The sequence below is a fragment of the Neopelma chrysocephalum genome, unplaced genomic scaffold (genome assembly GCF_003984885.1).
Source record: "Neopelma chrysocephalum unplaced genomic scaffold, ASM398488v2 Primary Assembly neopelma1_97517, whole genome shotgun sequence".
Classification (NCBI taxonomy): domain Eukaryota; kingdom Metazoa; phylum Chordata; class Aves; order Passeriformes; family Pipridae; genus Neopelma; species Neopelma chrysocephalum.
Window position 1 is genome coordinate 486,661 of NW_020926159.1, and position 22,138 is coordinate 508,798.

At 39.7% G+C, this 22,138-nt stretch overlaps 1 long non-coding RNA gene across 1 annotated transcript; it reads left to right on the forward strand.

Moving 5' to 3' along the window:
* Nucleotides 1–488: 488 nt before the first annotated feature.
* On the forward strand, nt 489–11,086 carry LOC113961969. Its single transcript, XR_003532420.1, has 4 exons — nt 489–589; nt 3,015–3,213; nt 7,125–7,219; nt 11,003–11,086. It is a non-coding gene; the product is annotated as an uncharacterized LOC113961969 (long non-coding RNA).
* The last annotated feature ends 11,052 nt before the right edge of the window (nt 11,087–22,138 follow it).

Below are 22,138 nucleotides of genomic sequence, written 5' to 3' on the forward strand. Positions count from 1 at the left end.
TGAAGGATTCTGAAGGTACAGTCCTCGTGACATCTGATCCAATCACGGCGTGTTTGTGTTTAGCACTCTCTTGTCTTCACCAAGAGATGAGAAATTTAATAAGAACCATGTGCTCAGCTCATCTTAATAACTTCTAAATCACTCCAAACTCCTGCTATTGCAAATCCTGCCTTTATACCATACACTTGTCTTGGCTGGGAGTTGCAAACAGGGAGGGAACAGAAGGAAAGTTACTTGATAGGATGAGGGGGAATGGCTTCAAACTGTCAGAGGGTAGATTTGGATGAGATATTAGGAAGAAATTCTTCCCTGTGAGGATGGTGAGGCCCTGGCACAGGTTGCCCAAAAAAGCTGTGGCTGCCTCATCCCTGGAAGTGTTCAAGGCCAGGTTGGATGGGGCTTGAAGCAACCTGGGATAGTGGAAGGTGCCCCTGCCCATGGGATTGGAACTCGTCGGTCTATGAGGTCATTTCCAACCCAAACCATCCCATGATTCCATGAAGCACTGCACACTCACAGCTCCAATGTGATGCTTTGCATAATGGCAGTTCAAAGTGATGGAGGAAATCATGCCAATCAGTGCACTCAGGTAATTGAACTTCTCCTTTTCCTTAGAGATATTGTGTGGGTGGACCATGACTTTCTTTTGTTATTTTAGCCAGCAGGTATTTCAGCAACAGAAACAACAATATTTGCCTGTAGGGTTTTTGCACAGAAGATTAGGGTGTGAATAGTTTTTTTTTCTTATGATTAACTGAATGAGGACAAGCTTATATTGCTTTTTTTAAGACAAAAGCAAAATCTCTCAGTTCAGTCTTTGAGTTGGTGCCATTGATCTGGGAGCTGTATAATCCTGTTACTGAAGCCCTGGATGAAAAGTGAAAAAATGCCACCAACTTGTTAAATGTGTGTTAAGTGATGCTCCAAATGCTGCTACAAAAACCATTTCTGGTGCCCTTTAGCCTCTTCAGCTTCTTCAGGAACAACTTGAGAAGAAGTTGAATCTTGGCTTGTTTCCCAATCTATTTAGAAGACCTCTTTGAGGGAAATAGAAGTGTGACAGATAACTGCTGTGATACAACTGTCACAGAATCTCAGAATGGTTTGGATTGGAAGGGGCCTCTGGAGATCATTCAGTCCAACCTCCCTGCTAAAGCAGGTTTACCTGGAGCAGGTTTCACAGGACTATGTCCAGGTGGGAATCTCCAGAAAAGGACGCTTCATAACCTCTCTGGGCAGCCTGTTCTAGTGCTTTGTCACCCTCCCAGTAAAGAAGTTTTTCCTCATATTCAGATGGAACTTTCTGTGTTTCGGTTTGTGTCCATTGCCCCTTGTCCTTTCACCAAGCACCACTGAAAAGAGCCTGGTCTTTAACACTTGGTCCATCTGACTCAGATTAGGATTAAAAATGGTGGAATTAATTTCCTTTTCATGTTAAGACTGCTAAATATTGGATGTCTAGATCTAGTGTTTTCAGGTTTACATTTTTTGTGCCTGTAGATAAAAACTAGGACATTCTGAGAGCTCTTTGCCTGTCTCAAAGACGGATGTTAGGAAGGGACAAGTCCCTATATCCAAGGTTCTCTTTTCTCTGACTGAAAGCACCCTTGAGTGCCTAGCTGAGACTCAGCACATCTAGACACCTAAATGGGATGAGAAGAAAGAGATTTGAGTGCTTTAATCTATCTCTTACTCAAAAGTAAGACCCTAGCCTCTAGTGGAACAGGTCTCTCCTAATTTTGCAATGACATGTCTTTGTAAAACCAAACCAATTTTGCAAATATTCTTTATAGTTGTTCATTATGCAGCATTAACATTTTGTATTCAGCAACATTCAAGGCATCTGAGGAAAGATGAGCCAAATTCACACATCCAAAACCTTGGAAAAAGGTAAAGTGAACTAGCCCCACAGAAACCATTCGCTCCTCATGAGCTCTCACCCCAGAATCTACATCTTCTAACCTCTGTCTGTAAGGATAGGTCTTGTTTAACAACTGCATAATGTGATGGTACTGTGTATTTAATAAAAGTACTGAAACTGCTTCATGGTGCCACAGATTCACTTGCTGAACATGTCATGAGGCAAAATTTTATAGGCATTGTAAAATCTTTTTACCACACACAGCTGCATTACCCAAAATTACTCAAATCTGCAGGGCATCTGAAACACACACTACAGCAATAATAGGCTTTGCTGCTTAAAAAGTGATTATGACTAATGCACAAAAACAATTATCACCAAGCTTAATTGCAAAGAATTAAGCACAGAATATATATGTATATAAGTATGCACACAAACATATATATATATATATGTGCATATATATCACATTCCGTATCTAGTTTCTTACTAGAAAAGAGGATCTAACAAAAGTAAAGATGAGGAGAATATGGGTAATTCTGGAGGGGGAAAAAAAATCAAAAATATAAAATAAAAAATTACTCCACAAAAAAAAAAAGACAGAAAGAGTTTATTCAATGGAAAGTATGGAAGTCAGCCAGAAAGTACAGACAGTTATCTTAGTGTTAAGAGTGAAGAGGGCTTTACTGAGAATTATTAGAATTGAGCTGGGTTAGAGCAAAATGTCCATTGACAGTACACTCATTTTGGGAGTGATTGCAATGGATCCTCAGGTGAAGACTACAAAACAGGAAAAAGCTAAAATTCTATTTATTTCTTACAGATATGTTGCCACTTTCCAGCAACATGAGTCTTAAAAGGCTTTAAAAGCCAGAGGTACAATCTGTTTCTTTATTTATTCCCATCCTTGGAAGTGTTCAAGTCCAGGTTGGCAGGGCCTTGGAACAACCTGCTCTGGTGGAAGGTGTCCCTGCTCATGGCAGGGGGATCGGAACTAGATGATCCTTGAGGTCCTTTCTAACCCAAACAATTCTATGATTCTATGATTCATAAAATCTGAACTAACTTGTCCTTCATCAGCTTTTTTAGCTGCTTTTTGAAAGCATTTATATTTTTGGCCTCCATGGCCATATTTTCATGAATTTCCATACAGAATTATCTGCCTTATATACTGATACTCTTCCATGCTATCAAGATTGTCTGGTTGCATGGTCTGGAGAAAGCCAGTATTCCTACTTTGCTGTCTAAATCCAGGACACCATGTGACATTCCACACCTGCCTCTTACCCACCCCCACCAGATCAAGTCAGTGCAGTGTCTGCATAAAGTCTTGTTATAAACCAGCAGAACAGGTACCAACTATTTCATTATAATCATTGTATTGATATTTATTCTTCAGCTTCCAGGTGTGGTGGTCCTTAAAGGAGGAGAGAGTTGTGATTAAGGCAGAAATAATTAGTAAAATGAGCTAAACCCTCAACTGTTGCTGGCTTCATTGACTTCAAGAAAATTAGGTCAACTGATGTCAATTGGGGTCCCCACCAGTTGAGTTTACTCTTCCTTCTGCTTCAGGCTTTTGCTGTGACCTTCAGTAATTACACCATACAGCAGGCACATGAGTGGAGTGACTAAGTTGTTCAAAAGGAGGAGGATAAAAACACCAGAAAAAATGCAATTATTATTAGCAGTACAAATTGCAGTGAGGCCCATAGCCTGGAAAAGGCAATATTTGCAGTGTGCAATCAAACATGGATAGGATGGTGCTTGGGAACACTCTGCTCTGCTGACAGGGCTCTGTCAAGCAGTCCTCTCACCCCTGGCTGTGGATCACTGTGTTAACAACTGTGTCAAGGTTTCCTTGATTGTGCTGCTACAGATGAGTGGTTTGATGCAGCTTTGGACTCTCAGGCTGTCTTTGAATTAGTAAACCTGCAAAAGCAGGTCAGTGGCACCTCCCATTAAATTGTTAGAATAGCCACTGGATTGTGTTTGTACAAAACAACTCACAGGTAACAGCACTGGAGCACTCCCCAGCAGCAGTTTGGCACTGAGGGTGATAGAGACCTGCTGTATGGATAAAAACACTGCTGTGCCAGGTCCTCTGACTCCCAGAATTGTCTCTGGATCTGTTTAAATATGCAGCCTGTGAGGTTGAAGAAAGTCCAATGTACTTCTGTTGTACCTATTTACCCTCTATTCAGACATCTCTTGTTGAAAACTGAGTTTCTTGAATTGATGATGGACACAAAAAGCACGTGTTGACGTGAAGATCAGCAAAGCACAGGCTTTCTGCTTGGATGCTCTACGGGCATGTATTTTTTTGGATGGATTTATTATTTTCTAAATAATTAGAATGTCAAAAATCTGGGGCCCATAATGATGCTGCAATATTTATATTTTATTAAAGATTAATTTAATTTAGTCTAAAATTTAGGCATGTGGAGATAACTCAACAGCTGCCAGAGGGAAAGGCAGACTCCTTCAGAGTCTCTTAGATGTTTCTCTCCAGATGGGACAAATTTCCTTCTGGATGTGCACATCCTCCTCTATCAACCATTAAGGGAGCCCAGATGACTTGCTTGGAATGTATGCCTGGTGTTTTAATGATAAAATTAAGGAATGACTCACACTCACAGACTTTGAGTTTGCTAAAGGAGGTTAGAATCTCCAAAGCCCAACAAAAATTAAAGGGAATTAGGTGTTTAAAGCCAAACTTTGGGTAGATCAGGGCTGGTTCTCCTAGAGAAATAATAAAGTCATGTTTTGGGGGTTTTTTCCATCAGAAGTGCAAAACACAGCAGCCTTTGAGTAAAATAGCAGATTTTTTGGCTGACATTTTCTCGAACTTTGAATTTCTAGAAGACACCATATTTGTAACAATTTATTTATTTATTACCAGTAAAAACCACAGAATTAATTTATAAACCATGAACCATGGAAATCAATGGGAATTAGGGGTCTAAAGCCAATTTTGGGTAGATCTGGGCTGGTACCAAATTGTTCAGGTGCAATAAGCTCTGCCTTAACAGGGGAATTCACAGTCTTGCTTTTCCTGCCTGGCTCTGGGAAATAGTTAAAGAGTAAACTTTGATGCACTTCAGGCAGGATCCCACATGGAAAACTACCTAAATTTACCAATAAAGCAGAACAAGAACCATTTGCCTTGTTTTATAGTCAGTGTCCCAGTTTTTGGAAGCATCAGGGGACAACACTGTTTGAACAGGAATCACCCTTAAAAATAACCACAGTGGAAAGAATTAACCAGATACACAAATTATTTTTATTCTTTATTTTCTGCCATATCACTCCTATAATAACTTGCCTGGATTACAATGTTACTTCTGTGAAGTCCATCACTGTATTTACAGTAGGAGAGCTTAAAGATTTCAGATATAAACCAGGACTCCACATAACTAAGTGCTAAACAGGCATTGAAGAGATAAACAGGTCCTACTCTTACATGACGTTTTTGTTAGCTAGAACTACATCTTGAACTTTTGAAAGATATTTTAAATGCTGACATTCAGGTGTCTGAAAACCAGAGAAAAATTTATTTAAAACTTTTGAAATTTAAAGTGATGCCTTTCTTATTTTCACAGAATTCGAAACGTATTTGTACGAGCTTTTTCAACTTCACGTTCATGTTATATTTGAAAAATTAATTCTGTGGTTTTTACTGGTGACAAACTGGTGCTTTCTTGTTGCAAATCTGGTGTCTTTTAAAGATTCAAAATTCGAGAATATGTCAACAGAAAAATCGGATATTTTACTCAAGGGCTGCTGTGTTTTGCATTTTTGATGGGGAAAAAAAATCAAGAAAAAAAATTATTAGCTCTCTAGGAGAACATCTGTTTGTGATTGACTTAAATCATTAGTCTGGGGTTTTGTTTTGGTGGGTTCTTTTCTCTTGAGAAGCAATCTTCAAGCTTGTTTCTATCCTTCCTAATAAAAATCTCCAATTTTCCTGTATCAGTTCCGAAGAGACCAAAGTGCTCCATTTTCACAAGGGGGAGAAAATAGCAGTGATTAAGTTGAGCTCCACACCTCTGAATAGAAAACAGAGATTTTTTATGGAAAGCAGCCACAGCTGCACATAACAACATGCATTAGTGCATCTTGCAGGGAAATGAAATCGAACAGCAAGACACGATCATAAGCCTATCTTGGAGTGTAGTCAATTTGTCCAGTAAATATTGTGGCATTAACAGTTTTATTTGTTGATCATTTCTGATGTTAATGGTAATGGGCCCCTTTGGTATTGGGATATTTATGTCTGACAGCGTGGCGCAATTTACATTAATAAGACTCATTAATTTCAGATGGTTTCTACTATGGAGGAAGGAAATATTAGGGGTGTTTTGTGGGTTTTTTTCCAACATTAGTCTCTCTCTCTCTCCACACAGCGCAGAGCCACTAAGCTACATGGTTGTACAAAAATGAATCAATGAATGCTCCCTTGTTGTTGCTGTTAATGATTTCCTTGCCTGCCAAGGATGAGGGTGGATAGCTGTCTCTTGGAGGAACTATCTTCCTTCCACATTTTACTTAGACTTTTCATTTTTTCCTTGTTATTTCCTTTTTGTTGTTTGGTTGGTTTTGTTCTCTTTTTTGTTTGTTTGTTTTTCTTTTTATGATGGTTTATTTATTTATTTATTTATTTATTTATTTATTTTGTCTCTGTTAAACTCAATCTCAAAAAAAAAAAGAAATATTTCTATTTCCTTCTCCCATTTCCTACATCCTCTTCGCTTCCATGATGATGACAATCCTGGCCATGAGTTAAAATCTGGATGCTAAAATTAATTACAAGTTTGTGAGAGGATTTATACAAGAAATGACAATTCCTTCCTTGAAAATGGTACGAATGACTCAGTTCTTTCCTGTGTTCAATTTTTATAACAGGAAATAGAAAGCTAATTACTGGTTATTAAGGGCTTTCTAAATCTCCCTCTCTTTTATTAGTTGGACAATGAACAGTTACTTCATATGAGATGGGAAAAGTCAAAGCAAATAATTTATTGGGACTGATTTCCATAATGGGTTTTCAGGCACAGACTCACAGCACTGGCAGCTGACATGACTGCCACTGTCCTGCCTTAGCTTCAAAACCTTTTCCATTCTTCCTGAAAATGGAAAATTCAGTATTTTAGCTCTTTAAAACTGAGACAAAAGTGCTCTGACTTGCAATATCTAATTCCACAATGTAAACTTTCCGGTTTCATTTGAATTTTTTCATAATATCTTCTCTTATTTTATTTTGTAGTCTGGAAAAAATAAATTTGAAAGTGTGCTTTTTCAAGAAACCCAGAAAACATGAGACTTTCTTAAGGAAATTAATCTAGGAAGTTAATTGTACAGGTAAAGCTGAGGAGTAGGGTTTTGGAATTAAAATGTGAGGTTTTAGTATTAGAAAGAAAAGGAAACAGGGTTTAATTCAGATCCCACTGAAGAGAGAGAGTTGGGGTTGTTCAACCTAGAGAAGTGAAGGCTTTAGGGAGACCTTAGAACTCCTTCCAGTGCCTAAAGGGGCTCCAAGAGAGCTGGAGAGGAACTTTGGACAAGGGCCTGGAGGGACAGGAAAAGGGGGCAGGGTTAGATTAGAGATTAGGAATAAATTCTTGGCTGTGAGGGTGGTGAGACCCTGGTACGGGTTACCCAGAGAGGTTGTGGATGCCCATCCCTGCAAGTGTTCAAGGCCAGGATCATACCATGGTTTGGGCTGGAAGGGACCTTAATGATCACTTTTTTCTGTCCCCCCACCATGGGCAGGGATACCTTCCACTATCCCAGGTTGCTCCAAGCTCTGTCCAACCTGATCTTGGACATTTCCAGGGATGGGGCAGCCACAACTTCTCTGAGCAACCTGTGCCAGGCCCTCACCACCCTCATATACTTCATCTACCTTCATATACCCTCCAAGTGTTTTTAACCATTTTCTTTTTCTATCAGTCCTTCTTTTACTGATTGAATAAAGAGATGAGGTTTGATGAGAACAAATAGCCCTGCTCAGAATTCCCCCTCTTTCATTACTTGTTGACAGTTTCATTATTACTGTTGAAACGAACCGGAAGCATAAATTCACCCTCTTCCCTTTTTCCTGACCACAGGCAGATGCTCAACAGCAGTGGGAAACATAACTGTCTCCCCATTTCCCTGCAGCAAACCAAAATTGCTACCCCTGGAGCTGAGTGAGATTTCAGGGACAAGCTGAGAAACGTACATTTCTTATGATGATCATGATTAAAACTTCCTCTGTGTGTGTTCACGTCCTTTATTTCCGTCATAGACCAGAGTGGCTCTGTCTGTAAGGCAAACTCCCCCTTGGTGGGTGCTTTCTAAAGCTGCCAACAAAAATTGCAATAAAACAATGAAGGGAGATATAAAATAGAAATAACAATGCAATGGAACAAGTTTACTATGCTGAATTAATGTCCTTATGGCACTATCATATTAACTCTCCAATTCATATTTACATGGTGACTGCAGAGAAATCCAGATAAGGTTTATTTTCACCCAGTGTCCCATGTGCTTCACAGCCACACAGTTGTCTTGCATATGAGCAGCTTGTGGGTGTCACCTACTAGTTCCCCAAGACACAACTTTACTAACTCAATCAGCAATATCAGGTTAGTCCTATGCAGACTGGGGGATGAACAGATCAAGAGCTGCCCTGCCAAGGAGGACTTGGGGGTGCTGATGGGTGAGAGGCTGGAAATGCCCTGGCCAGGTGCTCTGGGAGCCCAGAAACCTCCCATGTCCTGGGCTCATCCCACAACATGGGCAGCAAGGGAGGGGGTGATTCTGCCCCTCTGCCCCCTCAGGTGAGACTCCATTTGCAGAGCTGCCTCCAGGTCTGGGGAACAGCACAGGCAGGACATGAACCTGTTGGAGTGAGTCCAGAGGAGGCCATCAAGATGATCAGAGGGATGGAGCACCTCTGCTATGAGGAAAGGCTGAGAGAATTGGGATTGTTCAGCCTGGAGAAGAGAAGGCTCCAGGGTAACCTAGTTGTAGCCTTCCAGCAGCTGAAGGGACCCAACAGGAGAGATGGAAAGAGACTATTTATAAGGGTCTGGAGTGGCAAGACAAGGGGCAATGGCTTCAAAATGACAGAGAGTAGGGTTAGATTAGATATTGGAAGAAATTTGTCCTGTGAGGGTGATGAGGCACAGAAACAGGTTACCCAGAGAATTTGTGGATATCCCATCCCTGGTAGAGTTCAAGGCCAGGCTGGAAGGGACTTTGAGAAACCTGGTCTAGTGGAAGGTGTCCCTGCCCGCAGCAGGGGCGTTAGAATGAGATGATCTTTAGGGTCCCTTCCAACCCAGGTCTTTCTATGACTCCATGGAATTAAATTGTCTACAGGTCTGAGCCATGTGTGCTTTGGGTCTGTCATGGATCATAGAATCACAGAACCTTTCCTAAAACACCTCCAGGGACTGTGACTTTGCCACGTCCCTGGGCAGCCCATTCCAATGTCTAATCACCCCTTCCGTGAAGAAATTCTTCCAACCTAAATCTCCCTTGGCTCAGCTTAAGTCACATTGCTGGTTGCTGGGGAGAAGAGGCTGACTCCCACCTGGCTACAACCTCCTTTCAGGGAGTTGTAAAGAGCAATGAGATCCCCCCCTGAGCCTCCTCTACTCTAGGCTATACATCCCCAGCTCCCTCAGCTGCTCCTCATCACACTTGTGTTCCAGCCCCCAGGTGCTGATGTTCACCCAGCCCTCTTCCCAAGATTTCCATGTGCATTTTGGCCTAACAAGGGCCAAGAACCATTTCCAACAGAAAATTTGGATTCATTATCTCTGCTTTGATGAATAACAATGATAGAGACTGCTCATTCATATACACCAGCCAAGCTGCATTCAGAGCCATCTTAACTGTTGATGCCACTGTTACTGGTACATCATGCAAAAGTCAAGGGAGCCTGATCCTAAAGGTCATTTGAATAAAGGAGCTTTGAGATTTTTGGTTCTAGAAAATTTTATCCAAATCTGCAAAAACACATTATTGCATTTCACACACAACACAAGTGAAATATATGTCCTATTTGGTCCTGAGTTTAATACAATTCACAGCCAACTCTGGTGAATTGTGCCTTCTTTGAAGTCCCCTTGATCATTTCTTCAAGTAATTTTAACCCTTTACACAAATATTAAACAATGTTGTTTTTGTCTCCTTGACCTAAGTCTCGATTCCTCCTTTAACATGTAGATCCCACTCATCCTCCCTTTTCCCCTCAGTCACTTTCCACCATCAGACTATACACAGTTGAGGTAATGGGATCTTTTATCCATTGCAGCACATTTCAACCTGTAGTTTGTGGTGTGCAAATATAGCTTACTTTGATTTAAGTTCAATCCACAGATTTTCTGCCCTCCCAGGCTTCTGGATAATTTCTATGTCTACTTTATAGATTTCACTAGTATAAAAATCTGCTATTATTTTTTTTCATAATTTTTTCAAAGCTGAGCCATTTGACGGGAAAAACCTTTGGTCCAGAGTTTACATCCACCCATTTGTTTTGTTTTTGAGGGGTGGTGGTTTTTAAATTCTTTTTTCCTTTTTTTTTTCTTTTTGATCTTTTGAAATATTTCTAATAAAAGATCTTACTATTTCAAAGAGCAAACTAAAAGAATCATCAAGACATACTTAGTCCTGCTTGAGGAATCACTTAAAACAAGATCAGGGATGTTGTTCATGTGAAACCCTCCCAGATTTGGCCAAACTAGGAGTTTTTGGGAACTGCTCAGTAATAAGACGGTGCAATTATCCAGTGGTTTAGTCTGAGCTCAGCATGACTCAGCCCCTCACGTCTCCTAGAACACTGTAGATCATTGTCTACTTTTCCAAGCTCCTTGGTCTCAGAGCTGAACAACTTGGGCCTGGAAGTCTGTAAAGACCATGGAGACAAGGGAAAACCTTATGAGCAGCTTAGCAGGGGGCTTTTGATGTGGTAGTAGAGAGAAACAGCCAAATCTTGCTGTTAACTGCCTCTGTCAATGGGAGCTGGGGTTTGAATCCTGTGGGTAGATTTGTGCTGGCAGAGTGCAGATCAGAGGAAGGAAAAAGAAACTGCAAAATACATTAAAAAATTGTATGGTGGAGAAATATGAGTCCAATTGTGTTGCTGTCTAGGTGATTACCTGGCCTGAGAAAAAACTCACATTGTTTCCTGTGGAAACCAACCTGCAACGTGCTGTTGGGGTGAGCCCAGAGGAGGCCACAAAGATGATCTAAGGGCTGGAGCACCTCTGCTATGGAGTCAAGGATGGGAGGGCTGAGGGTGTTCAGCCTGGAGAAGTGAAGGGTCTAGGGAGACCTTAAAGTCCTTTCCAGTGCCTAAAGGGGCTCCAAGAGACCCGGAGAGGGGCTTTGGACAAGAGTATGTACTGATAGGCCAAGGGGGAAAGGTTTTAAACTGAAAGAGGAGAGATTTACATTAGATGTTAGAGAGAAATGTTTCCCTGTGAGGGTGGTGAGGCGCAGAAACAGGTTGCCCAGAGAAGCTATAGCTGCCTCATTCCTGGAAGTGTTCAAATCCAGGTTGGATGGGACTTGGAACAACCTGGGATAGTGGAAGGTGTCCATGTGCATGGTAGGGTGTTGGAACAGGGTGGTCTTCAAGGTCCTTTCCAAGCCAAAGTCAAACATTCTGGAATTCTATGATTCTATGCTATCAGATCATTAACAATTCTTAAGGAGTAGCCATGTGTTAATAACCTTCATCCTGGAACTATTAAAATAAGGATTTTCATATTTAGTATTCTTTAAAGATTCTTTTTCTCGTTTATTTTGTTGTCTGAATTTAGCATCTGCTTCCCTCAGACACCAAATGAACCCAGCTACTACTGCTCATGGTTCTGAGTCTGTCCATGTCCAATTTCAAAGAAGAGTCACTTGACTGACTTCTGGGCTTTTCACAGTGCCCTAAAAGCTGTAGTCTGTTTTCTCCAGGAAAACTGAAGTAAAGGAAGCAAATTAGTTGTAACCACTCCCCATGCCAATTATCCAGACCATGTTATGTATAAATATTTCTTTACCCATCCAAGCAGTAACACAGACAGCTGCTTGCAGAAGTCACCTTCCAAAAGGTGCTTGTGCCCTTGAAGAGAGCACCAGGATATTTTTGTGATGTGCGACAGCTGCATTTGCAGTTGTTCCTCCATATCTGAATATGCTCCCTAAGTGGATTTGCTTTTGGTTCTCTGCTGAAAACAAGGTTCCCATTCTCAACGGTGACACAGCTCGAAATAAATCTACATCACTAAAAAGAAAAAAAAAAAAGAGAGAGAAAAGCCACGGTTAAGAGTAAATTAAAGCAGATATGTGGGCTTTGATCAAGTTACGAGCAGGCAGAAGTGTTAATATACTGGAACGTTTTCACAGCGGAAATGAATTACACCATCGGCCCTGCAACTGTAAAGTCGAGCGGAAATTGTAACAAAAAAAAAAGCAACAACTGGGTCTAAACTCTGAAGGATGTTGGCAAATGTCCAGGAAAAGGTATGGCTGGTGCCAAGCTTGCATAAAAGAATGGTTTAACAGCCACTCCAATTGCTATAACTGACTCTTTTTTTTTCTTTTTTCTTCTTTTTTATCCCCTTTTTTTTTTCTCTTAGCTGTTTTTCCTATTGTAACTAATCTCATTAAATAAGGCCCATTGTCTCTCCCCCTCAGACAACAGGCTCATTCACAGGAGCTGTGCCAGGCATTGAGATCCTTCAGCGGGGTTTGAAAGGGACAACAGCACATCATAAAAAAATAGAACGGATTGAGTGTGTTCCACCCTGAAAGGCAGGAAAAAGCCTACACAGCATGTCTGAAATTCAGCACTATTTGAAGACATCTATTGGAAAAGCTTGTGTGAAATCCTATCAATGCCTAAGATTATTGGAAGGTGGGAGAGGGAAGTACTTTGGGCATGTCTGATGATTCCATAAACCTATGGCAGTGTGACAAAAGAGAGGATCAGCCACTAGGATTAGTGTGTGGGTGATGGAAGGAAGGTAAAATTTAATGCAGAGAAAGGTCAAGTTTAAGGATCTGATACAACTCCCTTAATGGAATTGGGAAGTTTTGTACTGAATTATTAAAGAATTATAGCAACTCTAGTTATAAAATACTTCATCATTTTTCCACTCCTTCCCTTTTTTTGGAAGAACACTTGGTTAAATTAAAGGCGGTCATCAAAAAGCTTCTCAGGAAATAAAGAAATCACCCTAACCTTAGTGATAACAATAACACAGAGATCTGCAAAAGAATATCTTAATAATTATTACTGTGAGTAACCAGTATTTGCAACTAAAATTCTGAGACAAACCTAAGTATTTGGAATAGATGATCTTAAGAGTCTTTTCCAGTTTAAATGATTCTACGATTTCACCAGCTCAAGTGAGAAACATTTGCTATCAAGGCCTTGAAGTCTAAAGGGAAGAGAACAGTAGAGTGAGTAAAGGCAAAGAAGGGAATAGAGATAAGTGTCACACAGGCTAGTTCTGATCTGACTCCCACGGGAGCCTGTGCATGCAGTACATCACATCAAATTGTGTCATGCTGGAGAATATTCAGGTTCTACCAGAAGCATCACGCTGTTGGCATTATACTCCGTCTACATAATATTTCCTGCTCTTCGGATGAAATAAACAGCTTGGTCAGAATCATAGAATCATTAGGGTTAGAAAAGACTTGTAAGATCACTGAACTCAGCGTGAACTTGATTCTGTACAGTAGGAGTTTATCTCATCTGTCCCAGGACACAAGGAAACTCTTTACATACCAGGGAAGTATTTCCAGGTCACTTCGCTTTGTGTCTGGGGACTTTCTCCGTGTCTGGGGCTTAAATATGGCCTTCTTGTGGTTGATTGTGGGAATAGTAACAACAATTTACATCTATAGTCTTAAAGGTCACTTTTTCACAAAAGCACGAAAAATTTTAAAAAAGAAATATTCTAATCTTCAGATGCCAGATGAGGACACTGAGGTATAAGTTGCACGTAGGTAAAACCAAAAGCAACAACAGTCCTTTTGTTGGTCTTCTGTTCGTTTGTGGGTAGCACAAAGCAGATTTCACCCATTTGTTTTTGTGTTTACATTCCTCCGTCTTTCTCACTATTTTGGCCTTCTCTTCTTGTTCTTCTGTCTTTTCCACTTACTTCACATATCCCCTGCCAAACACTCATGTTCCTATGCCCAGTGTGTCCACAGATTTCACCAGACTCAGGTGAGAGGTAGTCACAGTTAAACAAGCCCTTCGTTATTTCATAGAATTGTAGAATCATTAGGGTTGGAAAAACCTTCTCAGATCACTGAGTCCAACTCTTAACCCAGCGCTACCAAGCCCACCACTAAACCATATTGCTCAGTGCCACATCTGCACATCTTTTAAATACCTCCAGGGGTGGTGACTCCATCACTGACTTGGGCAACCTGTTTCAATTCTTGACCACTCTTTCAGTGAGCAGATTTTTCCTAATAGTCAATCTAAACCTCCACTGGTGAAGCTTGAGGCCGTTTTGTCTCATTCTGTCACTTGTTACCTGGGAGAAAAGACCAACCTCCACCTCACTACAACACCCTCTTTTAGGTAGTTTAAACGCTCAGTTCAAACTCTCTGCACCTCCTCTATAGGATCTTGTGGGGAAATTAATAGACTACAGGTTCTACTTAAAGGGAAAAATAGCAAAGAATTTGACTTAAAATTTCTTTTTCTGACTGAGCATGGCCAATACCTTTCAATCTTACTAAAGAAAGTCAAGATCTTCTGGAGTTTTGACCATCACTGAGCACATGCTTGGGTTGCCCTGAGGAAAATTTCTCTGGCTAAGAAAATAACCATCATATAAATGGAAAAACAAATGTAGGGGCAGGTAACCCTCCTGTACAAATAGTATTCTCAGTGCAACGATAACCACGATGTCAACTTCCAGGTGAGTTTCCATTCAGTGTTGCTACTGAGGACAGTGAGATCCATGTGAACTAATTAACTTGTATCCTGGAGAAGGAAGTTGTCACTAAGGAAATGCAGAAAAAAGCAAAACTGAAACATCATAGACCCTGGCCTGTAGCAACAGGAATAAACCACAAATAGTAAGTAGATTAAAAATAACTGTCATGTTGCATCACAGAAGCCCTGGCACTTCTCTCTGCAGTGGTTTTCATTAGCAGTTGCAGTTAAGAACAGCAAGAATCTGTTCTTCTCATTTCCATTAATATCTTAAGAAACAGAGGCATTGTGGGCAAATCAAACTCAACTGGAACACGAAGTAAATCCCTCAGCCATAGCCAATTTGGATCTCATTTTACACAGAGCTAATCTAGATTTAAACCTGCTGAATTAGACTTATTATTGCAGTCAAGTCATCAAGAGCTGACTCGGATCCTTATTATCAGGTATAAGAAGATTGTGAATGCTCATCTGGTGTGAGCCACCTAGGTACAACACCGGAGTCAACAGAGCTATTTATATTTAATTATTTATATACATATATAATTATTTATGATTTATACCTGGTGATCTGCATCCCTAGTTGTTTTAGTGTTTTACATAAAAATCTGGACTGTTGCTGGGTGATGCAGCTGGTCTGGTGGTTCAGTGACAGAGATGCTTCCACTAACAGAATTTTGAGCTCTTTGCAGAGACAGGAAAAATATTACTGATTACTTTTAATATTTGGAATCTTCAATAAAACTTTTAATTTTTATTAAAGTACTTTTCGTGCTTTAGATCTCTTGCCTGTGATATTACATGTATGATGTATTAGGAAGTAGGAGTCCACTGAAGAATTATTTGATAACATCATAGATCTACTCTGTGTATTTGTATACAGGGATAAATTTTTCATTCTTTCATTAAAATGTCGTGGTTGTGAAAAGGTGTGGCCTTACCACCTGTATGGAAATTCCTTACAGAAGTTCTGAGATCTTCCTACCAGCTACCACATTTGAATTGCAAGGTAGATAATTTCCATGCACTGACATTCTTTCAAGTATTTACTGTCTCTGCCTTCATTTATAGAAAGAGTTTTGTGGGTTTTCTTAAAGGAAAAAAAGCTCACCGAGTGTGAAATAGGATAATGAGAGTTATAATTGTGGGATGCAAAGTCTTTGGGGAAGTTATAGTTATTTTGTTGTTTTTATATATAGAAAAGAGCAAAATGGAGCCCTTCTTGATTAAGTTAGTTCAACACTAGGAATAATATGCATAACAAACAGTAGTAATTCACCCCAGGGCACGTTGTTAGCACCAGCTCTTATTTAGGCTCACACAACCAGAAGAATCCACTCTGCTCACCGCTCTTCATCCACTGCAACTTTGGGCATCACTGCCAGGAGTGTGGTCCACTGGTTTGTGGTGCAAGGTCAGGCTGCTTCAGAATCTCATCCCACCAAATGTGGGAAAATTTCATAGAATCATAGAGTGGTTTGGGTTGGAAGAGATCTTAAAGACCATCTAGTTTCAAACCCCTTCCCATGGACAGGGACACCTTCCACTAGAACAGGTTGCTCAGAGCCCCATCCAACCCGGCCTTGGACACTTCCAGGGACGGGGCAGCCACAGCTTCTCTGGGAAACCTGTGCCAGAGCCTCACCTCCCTCATAAGGAAGAATTTATTCCTAATATCCAATCTAACCCTACCCTCTTTCAGCTTAAAGCCATTCCCCCTTGTCCTATCACTGCTTGCCCTTGCAAAAAGTCCACCTCCAGCCTTCCTGCAGGCTCTCTTTGGGTACTGGAAGGTGCTATAAAGTCTCCTGAAGCCTTCTCTTGCCTTATACATCACCAGGGTAAACAATATGATTTGGGTAACAGTCTGATTATTTCACTTGGGAAGTTCTTATCCCTCCCCATTGTTATTTACAGGCAACTTTTCTGTTCCTTAGATATAGTGCAAATATCCATAATTTTCCTGGTTTAAGTATGCCATGAATTTCTGACCTTGTCTGTTCTACCCACATATGAATAGAATATGATGGTATTTGGGACAGGAAGAGTGGGATGAACTTCAGCTAACTTCGTCAGCCACAGAAATAGGCTTTTAAATCTCAGCTATTTACCGCAGTCTCCTTTTAACTTCTTTCAAGCATCAGCTCTGCACTAAGGATGTTGGTTTAATTTTAATCACTTACAGGTGCTGTGTGCCCCACTCCTGTCAGTGGCAACTGAGGCAGATTTTGGAAAGCAGTTCAGCTGGTCAAAAGTATATGTTTCTTTCAGGATTAATTGTGTCACTTTTCACATCCTATTGAGTGAATTAACTCACTCTCAGACTGAAACTGAGATCAAAAATACTCACGTGGGCACCAACGTCATGCATGTGTAGAGTTAGGAAAGCTTAGTCACAGATCAATGGTTAGGTTGGATAGAGTTGTCTATTTATGGTATCATTATCCTACCCAGATTTAATTTAATTTTAAATTTCAATTTTAAAATTAAATTTTTATTTCTTTATATACATTTTTTTAAATTGACTCTGTCACCAACTAGCTCCCAACTTTGACTGTAGTTCAGATAAATTGCTTCAAAGTGCAAAAACGTTTTCAGTTCTGAGCCTGACTTGAAGAATAAACCTCCAAACCCAGAAGAGAATCTGATCTCTCCCAACCACATGAAGGAAAACACACTCTCTTTATAAAACTTCATACTCTCTTCTGGCTCACTCTTATTATAAACTGTTGTTGATTATCTAATTCTTCTGGGCATATGAGCAATTCCAGAATGTCGGTTTTACTTTAAAAGGATGCAGTTTAAAAAACAAAACAAAACCCTAAATACAGAAATAAAATATGTGTTTAATTAGGGCTTTAATCTTTCCTGAGCTCATTAAAAAAAAAAAAAAGTGGGGAATGGATGCCCATAGGGTCTGATAATATTTTCCTAGAGTGAAAACTGCTCCTACAATATATATTAGTAAACATCCATTTGTGTTAGTAATTAACTTCAGTGCTTGGATATCCATTTATTTCTCCTGATTTCATGTTCCGGTCCAGATCATTGTTAAATGAGTAACACCGTAACAGCCTTGCTGGAACTGTTTGGACAATTGTTTTTCAGTTAAAGTTGAGACATAACTGAGCTCTGTCTGCCCCATATCTGGGCTAGCAGATCACTCCAGACCTCTGCTTTTGGGGCAGATGAGCTGGACAGAGAAAAATGCTATAAAAAAACCCAGAGATTTTGAAGCTAGTGAACCCAAATTTAAGAATCTTAAATTTCTTCAGGAAATAAACATAGTTTTCATTAGACTGCAATAACATTAAGAAAATATAAATAAGAACGGGGGAAAAAAAAGACAAAAAGAAGCATTTCAGGGAAAAGATGCTCTAAATACAGAGAAAAAAGGCTTCTCATACACAAATCTCTAACGACAAACTGATCGTCAAAGCACAAAAGCAAGAAGAAGCAAGTGAAATTCCTTCCTCCATTAAAGAAGCTTCATCGAAAATATCTGATGAAACCAGAAATAAATAATCCTAGCAGATAAATCGGGAGGAAAGAAGAAAATATATTGAAGAAGTAAAGATCACTGGGAAATTTCCAAATATTGTCCTGAAAATCCCAGAGATATTTTGCAGGTAGGAAACATCTGAAGTACGTAGAACAAAAATCATGCAACATGGAATGAATCCAGGGGAGTTTGTAAGAGTTTCATTGTCAGGTGGTAAAGGTGTCTCAAAGACAGGTGAGGAACAGAGTGAAAGAAATAAATATTATTAAGTGGTTCAGAGGAAACTGGAAGTGTTTTGCTGGTCCTATGATTCTGGACAAAAATAAAATGTTGAAATTGTTCCTTAAATTATCAAATGTGACCACACCTACACACATGCCTATATGGCCTGTCTACAGATTTGCCATGTGCACATTAAATCAGAAATGCAGAATTGTGTGTGTTGCTTTTCTGTAATTAAACCTTTTTTTCCTCAGTCTTTGTATAAAAGAAATAGTTCCTACAAGTACCTTATGATGGAAAAAAATATTTTCAAAATTGTGAAAACTTTAAATATCTAATTAATGTAAAAAAACTTTTTAACCATTCAAAACATTTACACCCGCCCCAAAAAAAAGAAAAATAAGAGAGTATATTTTAAAATAGTCTTCTCTGGTCAAATATTTTTGTTTCAATTAGTTGTTTCAGTTTACATAAAGATGAAAACTGACACGAGGTAAAGATGTTGCAGCAACCTCTTATGAGTGTGCAGCATCCTGGTCTTTTGTGTGTGAACTCTCAGCCTGTTCTTGGTCACTTTTTTGGTGATTACCAGGCAGATCTGACCCAAACCTTGGCAGAGAGCAAGCCAAAAATAAAAATCTAAAGCAGGCTTTGATAAAATATCTCAGCCCATGTTCTGGCTATAGACAGAAAAGAGTAATGCTAATTTTCTATGTAATATTGGCTGAGCCAATTAGGTTTTCAAGCCTTTATGCCTGAAGTTAAGCATATAAATTATTTTTCAGGTATTTAAATAAAATTGGCTTGGTTTTCTGAGAATCTTCTCAGTCAATTTGCTTAAGACTTCATTAAAACTTTAGGTGATCAGTGCAGCAGCATCTTCCATGTCTGGGTTAAACTGAGATTTTTTCCTTTTTATATTTTAAATCCCAATTTGGATTAGGAACTCCGTTCTGAATTATGTCCTAAGCTTATTTCTAAACTTGCCAAGAGCAAAATTATTATAAACCATCCCAGACAGATATCTTGTTCAGGACAGGGACTTAATCCATATAGAAAAACAAGAATTATCCTGCATATTTTAAAATGGCAATTTCAACATGTGTTTTCATTTGAAACCAAAAGTTTTTCACTTTTTTTTTTCTCAGGGCAAAATAAGAGGCACTTCCTTTCCCTAATGGTTCATGTGCCTATCTAGAAAGTGGGCACCAGATGCACAATTTTGCTTTTATTCAAGTAAATCAGGATATCCTAGCTGACTTCAGTTATTGGTGTTATTATTGAAATATTGGTAAAATTGGAATTGATTTTATTACTGGGATGTCGATATCATACTTTAATACACTTTGACTGTTTAATTTGACCACAGAACTCATTGTTAGACTTGAGGAGTTGTCTCAAAATATGTAACGTGACATGTGATACATTTCTGCGGGAAATGGGTCTTTTCCAAGCACAGCGTTTTATTCAGATTTTTAGGCTCTTGAAATTGGCATTTTATGACCTACTAGTTTAGCTGCTTGGGATCACCCACACTCTTTGAAAGATCTGGCTTCAATGGGAATGGGCTTTGCTTGTCAGTTTGCCAAACAGACACAGGGAGATCAAGTTTATCCAACTGCTGCAAGGTTGTAATGTGATCCCATTTCTGTGGACATACCACACATAGCAAAGTGGAAGCTCAGCGCCTTATTAGAGTCTCTAAGTACTCTGATAAGTGAAAAGGATCAAAAAGACAAAAGAAATGTAGGACTGGATTATCAGAGCAGCCACAGCTTTACCTGAGATTGAAACCTTATTGCTTTAGACACTGTATGTAGATGTAGTAATATGTGGTCACTGCCCCCAAAATCAAAGAATCAGAGAATCATGGAATGGTTTGGGTTGGAAGGAACCTCGAAGACCATCTCATTCCAATCCCCCTGCCATGGGCAGGGACACCTTCTACTATTCCAGGTTGCTCCAAGCCTTGTCCAACCTGGCCTTGGACACTTCTGGGGATGAGGCAGCCACAGCTTTTTTGGGTAACCTGTGCCAAGGCCTCACCACCCTCACAGCAAAGAATTTCTTCCTACCATGAAAAGAAATTAATACATGAACACATAATCCCCACAGTAACTGGTTATTGGAACCACTTGCCAAGAATACAAGTAAATTCATCAAGTGCAATCTGAAAGTAAGAAATATCCCTGTCTTTCTGAAAACTGTGTTTTAAGTGACCAAGAAGGGATGGGCTTCATGCAAGAACTCAAAGTTACAGGGTGTATGATTATTCTTGCATCTTGTTGGAAAGTTGTGCACATAACATCAAATTTCCCCATAGCCTATGGAGGTAATTCCTCTTTTCCTGATATAAGTGCCTCAGATCACTTCCAACAGCACTTCCTTCTCCTAACATTTTGGTGAGGAGTGGTAGAGGAAATGGATCCTCCCTCACAATCATCCTTATGGAACCCATATCTCTTTAAGACCACAGATCTGCTTGGTCCCTGACAGCAGTACTGTAATTTTGGTGGGATTTGTGTAGCAGCAAGGGTCATTTTGGTGGTTGTGCCCGTCACTGGTTGGAAGATAAACCCTCAGAAAATGAGTCAGAAACATTTAATTTTATCTTTTTAATGTGGCTGCTATTTTGTTGAGGCTTTTCCTAATCAAGGATGGAATTTTAATGAGATCTGGAAGTTGGAGCAAAAGCTTGGAAACATTGTTATTGCTATTTATATCACTGTTTTGTTAGCAGTACTGGGAGGTATTAATATCATCCTCTGCATTCTTAGAGTGAAATAAATGTTGGGTAACACTGGTCATGACAGAATGAAAACAAAAGAACAAATAAAAGGGAAAATTTTCTCCCGCCTCTCCTTAATAACAATAAAATCTATAAAACAGCCCAAAGAATTAGAAATATCATGTTAGAAACAAACATGGGTATAAAATTAGTAATAAGAACAACCACCAAATCTGCTCTTCAGACAGAAAACAAGGTAATTAACTCTGCTCCCATCCTGATGGTGTCATTTGAATTTATGCAATTTCCTTTATTTTCTCCTTTGTTTGTTCTATTTTCCTTTGCCCATGTGCTTTTATCGTTTCTGTTGTTTATTCATGGCAGAGCTGGTTGGAGCTTTCAATCAAAAAATAGACAAAAAAAACAGAATAGAAAAAAAAATCCCACAACTGCACCATCCTCCAACTGGCCAACGTGGAGGTTGGAGACCACACGGGGATCAAAGCGATATGAGGACAACAGGGGTTTCATTAAAATGTTCTCCTCACTGCCTGAGGAAAGAGCAGTGAGGACAGAGCGAGAGGGGGAGGGGGAAGGGAAATCATCTGGCCCAAACAAGTTTAACTAAAAAAAAAATCCAAGCAAACCACCTGTGGTCTCCTTGGAAACTGGCTTGCAACCCCTCCAGCCACCTTTTAATGAAACCCCAGAGCCCCTTTATTAATTTATTAAAGAATCTATTTTCTGAAGATTCATAAACCGCGCATAACTCATATTCCAACACATCTCTGCTATGCTAATAGCGCATGCTGCCATGAATAATTAATTCTTTAATTAGTAATAATTAGAGGTTGTTGTATAGGTCAAACCATTGGG